Here is an 11,549-nt window from a genome sequence, read left to right as displayed (position 1 = left end):
TCTTGCTGAAGCCCTGGGGGATGGCAGATACCGCATGTCAGGCGCTGGGGCACACACCTGTCAGGAACTGTGAAGCGCCCCACCAGGTGACAACATGGCGTGCCGGTTCATGGATTCCGGTAGGATGCATGGCTCCCCGACTAGAGACAAGGACAGTTAGTTCTTCAGAACAGCTGGAGCCAGTCTCAGCGTTTTCCAGCAGCCCCAACTCCTGCAGGTAGCACAGGGAGGCCAGAAGCACTGAGCCGCAGTGGGTTGCATTACAGAAAGGCATATCTTGTATGGTGGACAGCAGGCGCCACCTCATGCATGCTGAGGCTGTCTGCTGCTCAAATACCCTTGAAGAGCCCATCTGGGCCAGCACCTCACTCCTAGGACTGCAGGAAGGAGACTCATGTGGAGGTGTCTCCCAGACGGTAGTCCTGTGAAGGCAGGTGTCTTCAAGCATCTGCCCCTGAACTGAAGAGACATATCTGGGTCCACTGGAAGGCTCAACCTTTAAGAGGAGGTTGTGGTGTGACCCAGCCACTGAGAGGAGCAAGGGAGCCGAGCTGCCCTGCCATGACCATGCTGGCCACTCTCCATACTGGACTATCCCTGACTGCACTGAGCAACCCTCACACCAAGTAGAGAACACAGGGTGTTTCCCTCCACCCCTTCTGGATGCCACTTCCCACTCCCTATGTGGCATCCTGGGAAGGAGCACCAGGCTGGAGGCCTGGCTTCCCATCCCAGCCTGCCAGTTTCTGGTTGGCAATCCTGCACATGTGCTTCTGACCCTGGGCCCCTCATCTGTAAAGGACCTGAAATCCCTTCACAGCAGACCTCAAAGATTTAAACTGGGTGAAGATTCAAGAAATTTGATGCAGAACAAGTAAGTTCACCCGACATTAGTGCCCTCCTGCCTGTGAGATGCACATTTTAAGATCAGTGCATGCTGACCTCACCCTACCTGCCCCAAGGCCTGGGTTCTCTCTGGTTTGCCTACTAACTGCAAATATCCTCTATGTCCGTCTCTCCAGGAAGGGTTTATCCCTGTTACTCCTTTCTGTGTTATTCTGCAGGGTCACCCCACCTTTACCACTCCCTCTGAGCTTCATCTTCAACTTTGGTAAGGATTTTGTTTTAAGGATATAATAAAATTTGCAATGATCCTGTAACACAGCAAACACCCAAAGTCCGAAACAACTAACTCTGGCAAAGATGTGACTTCTACAATCTGCAAAGTCCAATACAGTAGCCACTTACCAAATGTGGCCACTAAGCACCCTGTGGTAGTGTGAATGAAAAGCTGCACTTCACAATTTACTTAACAAATTTAGCCATTTGTGGCGAACAGTTATCACACAAGCTGGTACAGATCCACACAATGTGCAATGCCGTACATGGGTACGGAAGGCAGGTCACACTTGTCTGAAATTTCTATAACCTTACTCTGGATGGCGCAGGGCAAGGCCTCAAACCATTTCGGAATGTTCTTGCAAGCACTATAGGAATGCACAGGGTCACCCCAGACCCAAGCACGCTGGAGGCTTGCGGCCCACGTTCCTTCAAGCCCCTCAGGCCCGGGGCGCACAGCCCGCCTGTGAGCACCAGCACACCAGGCCAGGGGAGAGTCTCCGGGGCAGAATTCGACCCACCTGGGTTTCTTCCCGTAGCCCATGGGCGCAGGTAACTGCCAGATGGTAGGATGGGATGGGCTGCAGCGAGGTCCTTCCTGACCTGGGGAAGGGAAGGAACCTTGGAGAGGCTGCCTATCAAGTGATGGGACGCAAGGAGCCATCTTAAGCTTCGTCCCCTAGACCAGGCCGCTCTAGAGCAGAGCTCCCCGCTTGCAAGAGCCCGGAATACCCGCGCCATTACCCGAAAAAAATTTCTCCAGATTCGTCCGGCGTGCCCTCCACAGATAGGACAGTACGCGGACGCGGACAGCACAGGCCGAGGCGCTCAGTGATCTCGACGGCCTCACTCTCCTCGCCCCCTGCGGCGGGCCAGGCCCACTACCCCGGTCCCGAGCGCTGCCCCTACGCCAGGCGTGTCCCCACCGGCCCTGGAAGTCCGGTGCGAGCCTCTCGCCGCGACCCGCACCTCACACTGCAGCCGGGCGTGCGGGCCCCACGCCCTCACTCGTTTCAGTAGAGGGCTGACACCGCCCAGGACGGTCCTTCGGCCGCAAAGCCTAGCGACGGCTGCCAGCCATGCCGGTAGCGGCGCACGCCGGCGCGCAGCGTCAGCATGCAGCCGGCCGGCAGCCGCTCTCGAATCACATGACCCACCAGCGCTGCGAAATGGCGTCCCGAGAGGCTACGTGAACCCCCGAGGACCCGGAGCGGAAGTCTAGTGACGGGCGGGCGCGCCTGCGCAGCCGGCCGCGTCGAGGGAGCGACGGAGGCGGGGCCGAAGGAGGTCGCGCCCGACCCTGGCGCCTGTAGTGGACCTGTGGGAGTACTGCGCCGGCGTGAGCCCAAGTGGCGGAGGCACGGCAGTCCGACGCAGGCCTTCCAAGCACCGGGCACTCGTGTTGAGGTGCGGTTGTCCGGGCACCTATAGCCCGGCCGCACGCTATCCTGGAACTCAGGGGTCACCTGTCTGTCACCCGACTGCAAGTTGTGCGACCTGTCCAGGGTAGCGGGTCGTATCCACGCAGCTACACAGAGCGAGGCTTCCTTTTGTCTCTGCGGCCCTTTATGCTTGCCTATGATGCACCATCATACTCTGAATTGATGTTTAAAGAGAAAACGCAAAACTTTACTTTGTGGAGAGGTTTTCTGGGTTGGAAGGGAATTTTGTTTTAAATTATATCCCCCACAGGATGAGAAAGGTATATTGGAAAGTACCGAGACTAGAACAGATGTGGCTTGTTGAAGATATAGGCTAAGTGTTACAGTATTGTAGTGTTCTCTATGTGGAAGGGTGTGAAGAATCACACAAAGGGTTTTAAGTATTGGGCTAGGAAGGCAAGAACTTGGGTCTGTAAGTAAAATACTTGAAACCTATAGTTTATGTACAGCACCTAATAAATACATTCAAGCACTTTACAATAGACATGTCCCATTATTTTATTAAATTTCATGAGACACACAGGGCAGGACTATTACTTCCAGGTTGCTGACATGGAAACTAACATTCACCTACAGACTGGCTTGCTCCAGATCTCATAGAAGGCTATGGTTGTCGTTCTAGCTCAGACTTCACTGTTCTTTACATTCTGTCACTGTGCCATGAGATAATCAAGAGAACTAGGAAGGAAAATGGTTGTGAGGCCAGAGTATGGGTGTCAGGGTGTGGGGGTATGGGTGACCAAAACTGTTGGACTCTCCTAGAAGGGGGGGGGACCCTAAAAAAATTTTGATAACTGAGGTTCCAATTCTTAAAGGTTTTTCTCTACAGTAAAAAGAAAAAGTCCTAAACTGAAGAATTTCAACCAGAATAGCCTGGTTCCAAAAGGAATCAGGCCAAAGACCAGCATAGTTCCAGTAGAAACAATCTGTATCTAAAAAGGAATCAGACTGAAGGCTGGCACAATTCCAATAGGAACAGTCTGATCCCTGAAAAGATATGGACTAAATGCCAAATAAGTACTCTCAAAAAGGACAAGGCCTCTGTAAGATAAATTCTAGCTGAAATAAGCAGGCAAAGAGAGGCAACAAGGGGCCAGGTAATTTATTTAAATACCCCGGGGTGAGGTTCTGTGGCCTACTTGTCACAGGCCAGAGAAGTCACACCCGGTTAGGGAGGTGGGCGTTTATAAGGGATTAGGAGGGGGAGGAGTAGGCAAGCTATCCTAAGGGGTGTTGAGAGGTACGATTGGCTAAAGGTGACATAATAGTAACTAGAAACTTTTTTCCTTCCAAGAGGGAGGAGGCTGACATCCGGGTCTTAGTTGGCACATCCGGATGGAATTCAGGGAGACCTGTCCCCTTTCCATATACAGCACAGACTTTGGGCTCTGGTCTGTTCTCCCCCTATGGCATCTCTCTGTTCTGTTTGCATGTCCTTGTTTTTCCTTTCTCCAGCCTAACAGCCTCAAAGCAGGTCCTGAATAAAAAGCGTGGAGAGCTCAAACATGCAAGGACAGTGGAGCTTGAAAGCCAGGAGAAAACTTACCTTCCAGCTACAGCATAGGCAGGAAAGCAGCAAGCTCAGTGAACCCTGTGGGTACTGGCACCTGTTTGCTCATGAGGTTTGGAGCTGTTGGAGGTCTTCTATGATCCCACACTGATCACCAAGTAATACCAACTTTAAAAATAAAAGTTATTTTATCAGCAAAAATGGGTTTATTCAGGAGTAGCAGAGAATTACAATTCCGGAGATGCAAGCTAGGCAAAACTATAGGCAAGTTCAGAGAATAAAGAATAGGAGTGCTCTTTTATAGATAAAGTGTTTCAACAAAGCCAGTATAGAGGGGACATATTAAAACATAATAAAGGTCATATACGTTAAACCCATAACCAACATCACACTCAATGGCTAAAAGATGAAAGCTTATCTTCTAAGGTCAGGAACAAGATAAGGATGCACACTCTTGCACTTTTATTTTTTTAATTAAAAAAATTTATTTTGGTATAATTAATCTACAATTACATGAGGAACATTCTGCTTACTAGACTACCCCTATCACCAAGTGCCCCCACATACACCATTAGTCACTGTCCATCAGCGAAGATGCTAAAGAATCACTACTTGTCTTCTCTGTTGTATAACTCTCCCTATGCACACCCCCTACATTATGTCTGCTAACAGTAATGTCCCCTTTTTTTCCTCCCCTTATCCCTCCCTTCCCACCCATCCTCCCCAGTTCCTTTCCCTTTAGTAACTGTTAGTCCATTCTTGGGGTCTGTGAGTCTGCTGCTTTTTGCTCCTTCAGTTTTTTTCTTTGTTCTTATAATCCACAGATGAGTGAAATCATTTGATAGTTGTGTTTTTCTGCCTAGCTTATTTCACTGAGCAGAATACCCACTAGCTCCATCCATGTTGTAGCAAATGGTAGGATTTGTTTTCTTATGGCTGAATAATACTCCATTGTGTATACATACCATATCTTCTTTATCCGTTCATCTACTGATGGACACTTAGGTTGCTTCCATTCCTTGGTTATTGTAAATAGTGCTGCGATAAACATAGGAGTGCATATATCTTCCTGGAACTGGGATCCTACATTCTTAGGGTAAATTACTAGTGGAATTCCTGTGTCAAATGGTATTTCTATTTTGAGGTTTTTGAGGAACCTCCATACTACTTTCACACCAGCAGTGTAGGAGGGTCCCCTTTCTCCACAATCTTGCCAACATTTGTTGTTGTCTTTTGTATGGTGGCAATCGTTACTGGTGTGAGATGATACCTAATTACCTAATTGTGGTTTTAATTTGCTTTTCTCTGATGATTAGCAGTGTGTAGCATCTTTCATATGTCTGTTGGCCATCTGAATTTCTTCTTTGGAGAAGTGTCTGTTCAGATCCTGTGCCCATTTTTTTTTTATTGGATTATTTGCTTTTTGTTTGTTGAGGTGCATGAGCTCTTTATATATTTTGGATGTCAACCCTTTATTGGATCTGTCATTTATGAATATATTTTCCCATACTGTAGGGCATCTTTTTGTTCTATTGATGGTGTCCTTTGCTGTACAGAAACTTTTCAGCTTGATATAGTCCCACTTGTTCATTTTTGCTTTTGTTTCCCTTGCCTGGGGAGATATGTTCATGAAGAAGTCACTCATGTTTATGTCCAAGAGATTTTTGCCTATGTTTTTTTCGAAGAGTTTTATGGTATCATGACTTACATTCAGGTCTTTGATCCATTTTGAATTTACTTTTATGTATGGGGTTAGGCAGTGATCCAGTTTCATTCTCTCAAATGAAGCAGTCCAGTTTTGCCAGCACCATCTGTTGAGGAGACTGTCATTTCCCAATTGTATGTCCATGGCTCCTTTATCATATACTAATTGAACATATATGTTTGAGTTAATGTCTGAAGTCTCTATTCTGTTCCACTGGTCTGTGGGTCTGTTCTTGTGGCAGTACCAAATTGTCTTGATTACTGTGGCTTTGTAGTAGAGCTTGAAGTTGGGAAATGAGATCCACCCTGCTTTATTCTTCCTTCTCAGGATTGCTTCGGCTATTCGGGGTCTTTTGTGGTTCCATATGAATTTTAAAACTATTTGTTCCAGTTTGTTGAAAAATGCTGTTGGTATTTTGATAGGCATTGCATTGAATCTGTAGATTGCTTTAGGCAGGATGTCCATTTTGACAATATTAATTATTCCTAGCCAAGAGCATGGGATGAGTTTCCATTTGTTAGTGTCCTCTTTAATTTCTCTTAGGAGTGTCTTGTAGTTTTCAGGGTATAGGTCTTTCACTTCCTTGGTTAGGTTTATTCCTAGGTATTTTATTCTTTTTGATGCAATGGTGAATGGAATTGTTTTCCTGATTTCTCTTTCTATTAGTTCATTGTTAGTGTATAGGAAAGCCACAGACTTGTGTGTGTTAATTTTGTATCCTGCAACTTTGCTGAATTCCGGTATCACTTCTAGTAGTTTTGGAGTGGATTCTAGGAGGGTTTGTTATGTACAGTATCATGTCATCTTCAAATGGTGACAGTTTGACTTCTTCTTTACCAATCTGGATTCCTTGTATTTCTTTGTTTTGTCTGATTGCCGTGGCTAGGACCTCCAGTACTATGTTGAATAGCAGTGGGGAGAGTGGGCATCCCTGTCTTGTTTCCGATGTTAGAGGAAAAGCTTTCAGCTTCTTGCTGTTCAGTATGATATTGGCTGTGGGTTTATCATATATGGCCTTTATTATGTTGAGGTACTTGCCCTCTTTACCCATTTTGCTGAGAGTTTTTATCATGAATGGATGTTGAATTTTGTTGAATGCTTTTTCAGCATCTATGGAGATGATCATGTGGTTTTTGTGGGTTTTGTCCTTTTTGTTGATGTGGTGGATGATGTTGATGGATTTTCAAATTTTGTACCATTCTTGCATCAGTGAGATGAATCCCACTTAATCATGGTGTATGATCCTCGATGTATTTTTGAATTCGGTTTGCTAATATTTTGTTGAGTTTTTTTGCATCTACGTTCATCAGGGATATTGGTCTGTAATTTTCTTTTTTGGTGGTGTCTTTGCCTGGTTTTGGTATTAGGGTGATGCTGGCTTCATAGAATGTGTTTGGGAGTGTTCCCTCCTCTTCTATTTTTTTGCAAGAGTTTAAGGAGAATGGGTATGTCTTCTCTATATGTCTGATAAAACTCAGCAGTGAATCCATCTGGCCTGGGTGTTTTGTTCTTGGATAGTTTTTTGATTACTGATTCAATTTTGTTGCTGGTAATTGGTCTGTTTAGATTTTCTGTTTCTTCCTTGGTCAGTCTTGGAAGATTGTATTTTTCTAGGAAGCTGTCCATTTCTTTTAGGTTTTCCAGCATATAGATTTTCATAGTATTCTCTAATAATTCTTTGTGTTTCTGTGGGGTCTGTCGTTATTTTTTCATTCTCATTTCTGATTCTGTTGATGTATGTAGATTCTCTTTTTCTCTTGATAAGTCTGGCTAGGCACACTTTACTTTTATTCAACATAGTACTGGAAGTCCTAGCCACAGCAATCAGACAAGATAAAAAGATAAATGGTTCAAATTGGTAATGAAGGAATTAAATTGTCACTATTTGCATATGACATACTATACACAGGAAACCCTAAAGACTCCACCAAAAACCTATTAGAATTAATAAATAAATTCAGTGAGGTTGCAGGATACAAAATCAATCCAAAAATCTGCTGTATAAATAATGTATAAATAGTAAACTAATAAAAAGAGAAAGTAAGAAATTAATCCCATTTACAATAGCTTCAGAAATAATAAAATACCTAGGAATAAATCTAACTGAAGAGGTTAAAGATCTGTACACTGAAAACTACAAGACACTGATAAAAGATATTGAAGAAAACACAAGTAGGAAGATATTCCCAGCTCACGAAAAGGATGAATCGTCATACTGCCTAATGCAGTCTACAGACTCAATGTAATTCCTATCAAAATACCAACGGCATTTTTCACAGAACTAGAGCAAATTATAATCCTAAAATTTGTATGGAACCACAAAAGACCCCAAATATCCAAAGCAATCTTCAGAAAGAAGAATAAAGCTGGGGGGGGGTATCATGCTTCTCAGACTTCAAACTGTACTACAGATATTGGCACAAAACAGCCACATAGATCAATGAAAGAGAACAGAGAGCCCAGAAATAAACAGTTTATATGGTCAATTAGTATATGACAAATGAGGCAAGAATGTGCCATGGGAAAAGACAGTCTCTTCAATAAATGGTGTATGGAAAACCGGACAGCTACATGCAAAAGAATGAAATTGGATCACTGTCTTACACCATACACAAAAATTAACTTAAAATGGATTAAAGACTTAAATATAAGACTTCAAATGATAAAACTCCTAGAAGAAAACATAGTAAACTTGTCATTAGTAATTTTTTTCTGGATATGTCTCCCCAGGCAAGGAGAACAAAAGCAAAAATAAACAAGTGGGATTGTTACTGGCTGAGATGCTGTTTTTCCCAGGATCGTGTCTTGGAGGCAAGGAAAAATGAAAGCAATAGAGGAGTATGGAGCAACCAGCAGAGGTTTAAATGAGTGAAAAGAAAAGGAATCCTGGTAATGAGGAGGGGCTCCAGGTAAGGATGCGGTCAGGGCTGCTATGTCTAGGGTTTATAAAGACTAAGGAATTTACATGATTGTTGAGGCAGGGGTGGGGGAGGTTGTTGTTAGGACTCAAAGGAAAAAGTAAAAACTCCCTTGTTTTTCAGGCTGAATTTTCCAGATATTCAGGTCGTGCTTGTTTACTGTGAAGCCTTGACCTTAGGTCCCTCCTGACTTACCCAGGGGGCCTGAGGTGTGGGGGTATTTGAAACTCTGAACTTTGAACTCCTGTCTGTGTCATGCTAACACCTGCCTCAGGACTATATCAAACTAAAATCTTCTGCACAGTAAAGGAAACCACCAATAAAACATAAAGGCAACCTATTGTGTGGGAAATTATATTTGCAAATGATATCTCTGATAATGGACCAATAAACAAAATGTCAAACAAACTCATACAACTCAACACCAAAAAAGCAAATAACCTCATTAAAAAATAGGCAGGCAACCTGAATAGACATTTTTCCAAAGACATACATGAAGACTCCACCAAAAAACTTAGAATTAATAAATAGACATAATCTATTCATAAGGGAAATGAATACCAAAACCACAATGGCATATCACCTCCTACCAGTCAGAAATGGCTAATATCAAGAGAACAAGAAACGAGAAGTGTTGGCAAGGATGTGGAGGAAAGGGAGCCTCCTGCACTGCTGGTGGGCATGAAAATTGGTGCAGCCACTGGGGAAAACAGTATGGAGGTTTCTCAAAAACTAAAAATAGAAATACTATATGACCCAGTAATTCCACTTCTGGTAATTTATCTTAAGAAAATAAAACCACTAATCCAAAAGGCTGTATGCAGACCTATGCTTATTGTAGCATTATTTACAATAGCCAAGTTATGGAAGCAACCTAAATGCCCATCAATTGATGAATAAAGAAAATGTGATACATATATAGAATGGAATATTACTGAGCCAAAAAAATAATGAAATCTCACCATTTGCAATTAACATGGTCAGACCTACAGAGTATTATGCTGAGTGAAGTAAGTCAGGAAGAGGAAGACAAATACTATATAATTTCACTTATATATGGAATCGAGAGAAAAAAAAGAACAAACAAAACAGAAGCAAACTAGTAGACACAGAGGAGTGACTGGTGGGTGTCATAGGGGAGGGGCCTGTGGATGAAATAGGTGAAGGGGGAGAAAAGAAAAAAATTGGGCCGATGGGGAACTGCTCTAAGCAGAAATACTATTGGAGGAAGCTGGGAGCCTTCCCCACCCATCACAGCATCTCACTAGCTGGGCTGTTGCCAAGGGAGTGAAAGCCTTCCTTCACTTGTGGGGAGCAAAGCAGGAGCTACAGCACTATGGCCTTGCAAGATCAGCTGTTCCTTCCTAGGGTCTGCAGCTGGCTGGGGCAGAGGTTGTGAAGCCTTGCTCTGCTGCCACCCCATGCCATGTCAGGAAGGTTCCTTTGATTAATTTCCACAGGGAGATGAAGAAAAGGCACGGCAGTGGGTAGGAGCAGCCTGAGGACAGTCAGCCTAGGATCAGTTTGTGAAATACTAGAAAATACACATATTGGTCTCTGCCCCCCAGTTACAGGCACAGAGCTCCTAAAACTCTTGAAATTTCCTGGGTGAAAGGAGTGTCTTTTGTTTTAATGAGGTGACTCTGGGTGGGCTCCTGAATAGCTCCTGGTTGGGGGCTGGGCATTAGAAAGACGGTGATTAGAAGCTTGGAATTTTCAGCCCCACTTTCCCATCCTCCAGAGAGGGGAGAGAGGCTGAAAATAGAGCTAATTGATCATGCCTACATGAGGAAGCCTCAATAAAGTCCCAACAGCATGGGGTCTGGATTGCTTCTGAGTTGATGAACATGAGGGCAGATTTTTGTACGTCTCTATCATGTCTGCCCTGGTAGGATTATATGATACATGAAATCTCCACTTTATTCCTAATTGCTGCACCCATCCTTGCAATGCATTTCCAGTAAAGTGGGTGCCTTGATTGTTGTCAATCACCTGCAGCCAAACATGCTGCAGAGACGTTCCAGGCCTCTCTTGGTGGTTTGCTGATCTGCATGACATGCAGGAAAAGTGACCAATAGTCCAGTAGCTGTGTCCACACAAGTCATGGCATACCGATATCCTTCTGATATGGGCAGAGGCCCAATATAGTCTATTTGCCACCTGACAAGGGGAATTGGCCCCCTTACTGTTGTCCCATGTTGCTGTGGGACTTGGTGTAAGTCCATTTTAGAGCATACAACACACTTCTTCTGGGCTCTGCTGACTTCTTCAAAGGTCAATGGCAAGCCCCACCGACAGGCTACAGCCCACATTGTCTTTTGCCCTGTGTGCAACAAATGCTGATGTAGCCATTGGGCCACATCAGAGGCAGGCTTTCCTTCCAGCCAGCGCACCTGGACCAATGTGTCGGCTTCATCATTCCCTGGGGAATGCCAAAGGCAAATGGCCAGTCACATAATATATGGTAACAGTCTTAGTCTGGACAGAGGCCCATAGGTCTTGCCACAACTCTTGCCCCCAAAGGGGCTGGTGACCAACCATCCAGTTGGCCTGGTACCATGTTGGTAGCCAAGGCTCAAGCCCCGATAGATGGCTCAGCTGTCAGTGCAGACAACTATGGGGGAAGACTCCTGGGTGATCATGAGCCATGCTGTCTGCAACTCAGCACATTGACTGCTCTTTCCCTCTTTCCATATTGTCTCAGTCTTAGGATGGAAAGCCACAGCCCTCCACTTCAGGGGCTTCCTATGACTGGAGCCATCTATATACCAAGTATCTTCAGGTATAGGGCTTTTCCTTCCTGATAAGGAATCTCAGCTACCAATGGCTCAAAGGCAAGTTCTTCCTGCTTTCCA

The 11,549-nt window shown here is 44.6% G+C and overlaps 1 long non-coding RNA gene and 1 other non-coding gene across 2 annotated transcripts; both read right to left on the bottom strand.

Moving 5' to 3' along the window:
* Positions 1–217: 217 nt before the first annotated feature.
* On the bottom strand, positions 218–2,340 carry LOC140849968 (uncharacterized). Its single transcript, XR_012132483.1, has 3 exons — positions 1,864–2,340; positions 1,641–1,722; positions 218–459 (listed from the first exon to the last, which is right to left on the bottom strand). It is a non-coding gene; the product is annotated as an uncharacterized lncRNA (long non-coding RNA).
* LOC118967760 (small nucleolar RNA SNORA9) lies at positions 1,408–1,539 on the bottom strand. Its single transcript, XR_005054985.1, has one exon. It is a non-coding gene; the product is annotated as a small nucleolar RNA SNORA9 (small nucleolar RNA).
* Positions 2,341–11,549: the final 9,209 nt, after the last annotated feature.

Source organism: Manis javanica, chromosome 6, assembly GCF_040802235.1.
Source record: "Manis javanica isolate MJ-LG chromosome 6, MJ_LKY, whole genome shotgun sequence".
NCBI lineage: Eukaryota > Metazoa > Chordata > Mammalia > Pholidota > Manidae > Manis > Manis javanica.
Note: the sequence above shows the minus strand (reverse complement) of the source record. Positions and strands in the feature narration are given on the sequence as shown.